The sequence below is a fragment of the Nicotiana sylvestris genome, chromosome 5, assembly GCF_000393655.2.
Source record: "Nicotiana sylvestris chromosome 5, ASM39365v2, whole genome shotgun sequence".
NCBI classification, from domain to species: Eukaryota; Viridiplantae; Streptophyta; class Magnoliopsida; order Solanales; family Solanaceae; genus Nicotiana; species Nicotiana sylvestris.
In genome coordinates, this window is record NC_091061.1 from 1,186,180 (window position 1) to 1,192,179 (window position 6,000).

Below are 6,000 nucleotides of genomic sequence, written 5' to 3' on the forward strand. Positions count from 1 at the left end.
TGTTTTATTTTGATTTTTCTTTTGGAGTAATTTCCGCGAAACAAAAATCACGTGCTCACAGCTACCCCTCTTTGTCCGAAAACACGAAGGGTTTTCGTGCAAAGATAAAGTGAGCGGATATGGGCGATTGTTTGCCCGTCGGAATACTCCGTGTGAAGCGCACACACATTTTTTTTTAAAGATTTGACCGAATCTTTGCTTCAAAGATTTCCTACATATCCTGGGCTAAACAAGAATCAGGTCAATGTAGTTCGGGAAGTTTTGGTAGCTGGGACTGCAATGCTTGCTGTTGCTGCTGCCACTACTGCTTTACCGACCTCCTTATTACAACCAAAGAAAATTGAAACTGAACTAACTACTTATGTCTGTTAACCACTAGTTACAAGATTCCTATCTATAAGTCTTTCGCAACTTGATCTTGGGTCTTACCTGATTCTGCTTGTAGACTTCGATCCGAATCTTGATGCTCGCAAGTTGTAGGCGCTTGTTTATTTCTTCAGTATTGAGTGAAACGAGATTGGCGGAGCTCGGGAATTTAATCAAATTTTGAGCAACCTGCACTTTGTTTGTTCCAATATTTGGGAACATCTTATTTTTGTTCTTTTCTTCTTTTCTTTATTCTGGATTGAGACTTATCCCGTAGGCCATCTCGATCCATGCGCCTCGAGGTCAGACCTGCTGAGATAAACAAAACAAACAAACGAAATTTTCTGCCCCAGTTTTACTAGGAAAATTTCGTGAGTTAATTGCCATAAAAATCTACAAAATTGATGAGGGGATTGGAAACCTCAAGTCTAAAGGGCGCAACTAAGGGATCAGAGCCCTAATATTGGCCAAAAAGGAAAACTGCTCGACTCAGGGATTGGAGCCCTAATGTAGGCTAAAGAAAATTGCTCAACTTAAGGATTGGAGCCCTAATGTCGGCTAAAAGAAAATCGCTCAACTCAAGAATTGGAGCCCTAATGTCGGCTAAAAGCAAATTGCTCAAATCAGGGATTGGAGCCCTAATGTTGGCTAACAGGAAAAACCGCTCAACTCAGGGATTGGAGCCGTAATGCTGGCTAAATAAAAACCGTTCAACTCAGGGATTGGAACCCTAATGCTGGCTAAAGAAAAGTTGCTCAGCTCAGGGATTGGAGCCCTAATGTTGGCTAAAAGAAAAAACGCTCAACTCAGGGATTGGAGCCCTAATGTCGGCTAACAGGAAAAAACGCTCAACTTAGGGATTGGAGCCCTAATGTCGGCTAACAGGAAAAAAAACGCTCAACTCAGGGATTGGAGCCCTAATGTCGCCTAAAGGAAAATTTGCTCAACTTAGGGATTGGAGCCCTATGTCGGCTAACAGGAAATTGCCCAACTCAGGGGTTGGAGCCCTAATGTTGGCTAAAGAAAACTGCTCAACTCAGGGATTGGAGCCCTAATGTCGGCTAAAAGAAAAATCGCTCAACTCAAGGATTGGAGCCCTAATGTCGGCTAAAAGAAAAATCGCTCAACTCAGGGATTGGAGCCCTAATGTCGGCTAAAGAAAACTACTCAACTCAGGGATTGGAGCCCTAATGTTGGCTAAAGAAAAGTTGCTCAAGTCAGGGATTGGAGCCCTAATGTTGGCTAAAAGAAAAAATGTTCAACTCAGGGATTGTAGCCCTAATGTCGGCTAACAGGAAAAACGCTCAACTTAGGGATTGGAGCCCTAATGTCGGCTAACAGGAAAAAAACGCTCAACTCAGGGATTGGAGCCCTAATGTCGGCTAAAGGAAAATTCGCTCAACTCAGGGATTGGAGCCCTAATGTCGGCTAACAGGAAATTGCTCAACTCAGGGGTTGGAGCCCTAATGTTGGCTAAAGAAAACTGCTCAACTCAGGGATTGGAGCCCTAATGTCGGCTAAAAGAAAAATCGCTCAACTCAGGGATTGGAGCCCTAATGTTTCCTAAAGGAAAATTTGCTCAACTCAGGGATTGGAGCCCTATGTCGGCTAACAGGAAATTGCCCAACTCAGGGGTTGGAGCCCTAATGTTGGCTAAAGAAAACTGCTCAACTCAGGGATTGGAGCCCTAATGTCGGCTAAAAGAAAAATCGCTCAACTCAGGGATTGGAGCCCTAATGTCGGCTAAAAAGAAAGATTCTCAACTCAGGGGTTGGAGGCCTAATGTTGGCTAAAGAAAACTGCTCAACTCAGGGATTGGAGCCCTAATGTCGGCTAAAGAAAAATCGCTCAACTCAGGGATTGGAGCCCTAATGTCGGCTAAAGAAAACTGCTCAACTCAGGGATTGGAGCCATAATGTCGGCTAAAAGAAAAATCGCTCAACTCAGGGATTGAAGCTCTAATGTCGGCTAAAAGAAAAAACGCTCAACTTAGGGATTGGCGCCCTAATGCTGGCTAAATGGAAATCGCTCAACTCAGAGATTGGAGCCCTAATGTCGGCTAAAAGAAAATCGCTCAACTCAGGGATTGGAGCCCTAATGCTGGCTAAATGGAAATTGCTCAACTCAGGGATTGGAGCCCTAATGTTGGCTAAAGAAAACTGCTTAACTCAGGGATTGGAGCCCTAATGTCGGCTAAAGAAAAACTGCTCAACTCAGGGATTGGAGCCCTAATGCTGGGTAAAGGAAAAACGCTCAACTCAGGGATTGGAGCCCTAATGTTGGCTAAATGGAAATATTGGGTATTCTAACTAACCCTCTTTTTTGAATTTTCTTCTTACTTCCCTTTTCGTTTTTTTATTATTATTATTTTTTCATTTTTGTTTAGTAAAATGCAGGAGAGAATTTGGGGAAACTTCCCTTTCGGGTTGATTCCTTATTGCAAAGTTGTTTCTTGCATTCACGCATTTCTTTTCCTTTTGGGTGGCACCTGCTTCTTGCATGGTTGTTTTGGATCGCATCTGTTTCAATTTTCCAAACAAAGAGCAATTGTCAGTTTGAAAATGGTGGTTGGTTCGGTGGCCTTGATTGTTCCAATTGCTTGGTCCCGCCTCATTCCTGTTGAGAAACTCTGCCATTGATTGGATTCAGAGGCGAAACCCTTTTAAACTGATCAGACTCGCATCTCCGGATTTTGTGATGATTCGCCCGTGTAAGGCTTTGGTTCTTCCATCCCATCCGGCCTCAGTGGGGATTTTTATTGGGGCAGACTCGTTGGGGATTTTTACAAGGCAGACTCTGTAGGATTTGCTGGGATAGACTCTTTGGGGATTTTTACAAGGGGAAACTCTGTGGGGATTTGCCGGTTTTTTTTGTGGCTTTACTTCGAAAGCAATCAACACCATGACCAGTCGGGATCGAACTGACGTACCACCGAAGCGGGGTATTTTCTTCGCTTCTTACTAAATGGAGCTCCGTGAAACCGGTCCTGCCACCTTTTCTTTCCAACACATTTGGAATTTAGGGTTAAAACGAAAAGGATTTAAGGAAAGGGTAAACAAAGAGCGGAGAAAACGAATTTAAAAAGAGAAGTGTCCCTTTCGGGACAAGAAAAACTTATCTGAGGCAAACATGCTGACTTTAAATTGACATGACATACTTTTTGGACTGGATGCCCGACCTTCATGAACTTGCATTTCCTCATGAACCAAAACAGATTTATGTTCCCAAACCAAGGAACCTTGCCAGAACTTTCTGAGGTGGAATCATCTTTTCAGCCGACAACGCCCTTTGCGGGTTTTCGCTAGTCGACCTCTCTCATTTCTCTTCTCATTGTCACCTGATAGCACTCTTTGCGAGTTTTTACTAAACAAGCTCTCTCATTTTCGATTTCTCTACTCTCGTCGCCTCATGGTGCCCGAAGGTTTTCACCGACAAGACTCTCTCATTTTATTTCTCTCAATTTTAGAATGTATCGGCTTCCAACCATGATATCTCTTGGTTTCTCAAGCCTTTGACAATTGATCCGAAGGACTTGTACTTGGTTTTTGGTAAAAAGAATTATGGATGAAATTACAACTTCTGAACCATTTGGTGGGTCCCAGTTTCAACTTCAAGGTAAATTGGATTTTATTTTTGGTGTGACTGAACCCCAGAGAGAGGCTGCCTACGTATCCTTTCGGAATCAAGTCAGATGTAGTTCAAGATCAATCAATGTTGGTTTTTTTTGTAAGGTAGCCAAAGAAATGTAACCGGCTCAAAGGGCTTGTAGAGAGAGTTGATAGTGTTTGGGTAGTGGGAATAAAACCTTCATAATCCCAAATACGCCGAGATATCACCGAAGTAAAACTCAGACATAGTACCTTTTGACTGCATCTGCATTCACTGCTGTTTCAGGATCATTTCCTTCAATATCACCCAGATACAACGCTCCTCTTGGAAGTATCTTCCTGATGATGTACGGGCCTTTCCAATTAGGAGCAAATTTTCCTTTCTCTTCCTGGTGATGTGGCGGAATGCGCCTCAATACCAGTTGACCTACTTCAAAATTCCTGGGTCGTACTTTCTTGTTGTAAGCACGGGCCATTCTTTGTTGGTACAACTACCCGTGACAAACCGCGGCCATTCATTTTTCATCAATCAAAGTCAACTGCTCCAATCGAGTCTTAACCCACTCGCTATCTTCAATTTCTGCTTCGACAATGGTTCGGAGCGAAGAAATTTCTACCTCTGCTGGTATCACAGCCTCGATCCCATAAACCAACAAGTAAGGGGTTGCCCCAACTCATGTGCGTACTGTAGTACGATATCCCAGCAAAGCAAAGGGTAATTGTTCATGCCATTGTTGGGAACTCTGGATCGTCTTCCTCAAAATCTTCTTGATATTCTTGTTTGCTGCTTCAACAACGCCATTGGCCTTGGGCCGATAAGGAGTGGAGTTCATATGCGTTATTTTGAACTGTTCGCATACATCCCCCATCAAGTGACTATTCAGGTTTGTCGCGTTATCTGTGATGATAGTTGCAGGAATACCGAAACGACAAATAAGATTTGAATGTAGAAAATCCACCACAGCCTTCTTAGTGACTGATTTAAGAGTGACAACTTCTACCCATTTTGTGAAGTAGTCGATAGTGACTAATATGAACCTGTGCCCATTTGAAGCTTTCGGCTCAATTGGACCAATGACGTCCATGCCCCAAGCAACAAATGGCCAAGGTGCAGACATGGGGTGCAGTTCTGTGGGAGGTGCATGAATCAGATCGCCGCGCACCTGACACTGATGACACTTTCGAACGAAGCTAAAACAGTCCTTTTCCATGGTCATCCAGTAATATCCCGCTCGAAGGATTTTCTTTGCTAAAACATAACCATTCATGTGGGGCCCGCATACTCCCGCGTGTACCTCATGCATGATTCTTCCTGCCTCCTCGGCATTAACACATCTCAAGTTGAGGTCCGGGGTTCTTTTATACAATACCTCGCCGCTCAAAAAGAAACCACCCGCATGCCACCTAATAGTCCTCTTTTGATCTCCAGTAGCATGTTCGAGGTATTCTTGTGTCTTCAAGAACCTCTTGATATCATGGTACCATGGCTAGGTACTTGATCCCGCCTCAACTACATTACAGTAACCGTGTCTTTCCCTGATTTGGATTTCCAAGGGATCGACGTGGGCGTTGCCTGGGTAAGGTAACATTGAAGCTAAGGTGGCAAGTGCATCCGCTAGTTCGTTGTGACACCGCGGGATATATCTGAACTCTATCGATTTGAATCGCTTGCCGAGATCCTCCACGTGCTGTCGGTAAGGAATAAGCTTGACATCCCGAGTTTCCCATTCACCTTGGGCTTGCCGGATAATCAGGTTAGAGTCCCCCATAATCAATAAATCTTCAACATCCTGATCGAACGCCATATGCATGCCCATGATGCAGGCTTCATATTCAGCTGTATTGTTCGTGCAAAAGAAGCGAAGCCTAGCTGTAGCAGGATAGTGCTGACCAGTGGGTGAGATCAAGATTGCCCCAATTCCTACACTTTTGGCATTTACGGCCCCGTCGAAGAACATCTTCCAAACATGAGCGTTTTCCGAGACTACTTCTATGGTGTTTATTTCTTCATCTGGAAAATAAGTAC